Genomic DNA, 1799 nt, shown 5'->3' with positions numbered 1-1799 from the left:
AGCTCCCAACCCCTTCTCCAGCTGCCTGCCCTCCCCCAAAAGGAGCATCACAAAGTGGGAGATTCAGTCCTGAAACGCAGCCCAGGAGCTGGAACCCCATGGCAGCCTCAGAACACAACATCTGCCCTGGCCTTCTGAGGGGAAAACCAAACCAGAGCGAGCTTGCGCAACACGTAATCGAACCCAGTTGTTCTCCAAGGCAGGAGGAAGATGTTCGTGCCGTCCTCCGAGCATCCATCCAGGACTCTGTGTCCCCAGATTCCACCCAGCGTGATTTGTTCAGATCTGGGTCGTGTTCTTTGTGTGTTTCCCCCTCATGGAGGTTTTCTAACCATAAGGGTTGCAAAGAGCACAGGAATATTAAGAGCAGTTGACAGAAGAGCTCTCGGGGGGACGCAGTGCACAGGCCCTCAGGATAATGCACATCTCCTATTGTTATAATTATTAGGACTTTCATTAAAGTGGAGGAGATGAGTTATCCAGGAGGGGAGGAGAGCCTGAAATCATGCATACCTTTTCATGAGGCCCAATACAGGCTGTGGCCCGAGTCAAAGCTCTCAGACAGCCCAACTCATCAAATCCAGCGGTCGTAGCAGAAGGAGACCCACAAGTTCTTTGATAAAATGCCACACTGCGAGATATCACAGCCTCAGACATGGCACTTCAAATCTACTCCCAGTTATGGCTCTTACACAGAGTTGATGCATACTCAGAGGGTGGGGAGGCCCTGGCACAGGGTGCCCAGAGAAGCTGTGGCTGCCCCTGGATCCCTGGAAGTGTCCAAGGCCAGGTTGGGCAGGGCTTGGAGCAACCTGGGATAGTGGGAGGTGTCCCTGCCCATGGCAGGATGTTGGAACAAGGAGGTCTTTAAGATCCCTTCCAACCCAAACCATTCTAGGATCCTATGGTCTCAGGCCACGTTCAACTTGTTATTCCAGTTCAGAACATGCTAGAAAGCAGGCAAGCTTTCTTTCTCACCAAGAGCAGATCAAAAGCCCCCTCAGCTCCTCATTTCCCCATGGTCAGGAAGAAATTCAAGGCAATTTTCCCTTGCAAGACAACACTCTGCACCATGAGCTCAGTCAGTTCAGGTATTTCCCCCCAAAGCTGAACACTTTTTAGCTGGTGCATCTGTTGCACTAAATAAACCCCGTGGCTGCTGAAATGAGAGTACAAAGCACCCCAAAGCCGCTCTGCTTTGCTCCTGCTGCTGGAATTTGCAGGCATGCAGGAGTGGGAGCAGTGACTCATGCCTGCTGCTGGCACAGCCAGAAGGAGGGGATCTTTGGCAGCAAGAGGAATCGGGGTAGGCAGCAGGAACATCTGCTGGTGGCTGAAGCAGGCACAGCAAACCCATAACCTGTCACACTGTGAGGAGCACCCAGATTCCTCAGACCACTTCCATGTCCATTCCAAGGAGTGCTGATTCAGTCTGTCACATCACCCAGCCAACACAGGGACAAAGCCGTCCTGTTTCCTGCTAGAGCCACACGGACGCTGGAATGACCACATAGGCTTCCACTGCACCTTCCCATCACAGTTCAGACTAAAAATCAGCGTAACCCACAGGTTCCACAAATGCCAGATATTCATTCACACAGTTGTTGTCTCAGGTATGACAAAACCACAGAATCCCAGAACGGTTTGGGTGGGAAGGATATTAAAGCTCATCCCATCCCACCCCTGCCATGGCAGGGACACCTCCCACTGTCCCAGGCTGCTCCAAGCCCCAATGTCCAACCTGGCCTTGGACACTGCCAGGGATCCAGGGGCAGCCCCAGCTGCTCTGGGCACCCTTT

This window comes from Corvus kubaryi, unplaced genomic scaffold, assembly GCF_017639235.1.
Source record: "Corvus kubaryi isolate FWS band 111438036 unplaced genomic scaffold, C.kubaryi_AGA036_p1.0 37383, whole genome shotgun sequence".
In the NCBI taxonomy this organism is placed as follows: Eukaryota; Metazoa; Chordata; class Aves; order Passeriformes; family Corvidae; genus Corvus; species Corvus kubaryi.
Note: the sequence above shows the minus strand (reverse complement) of the source record.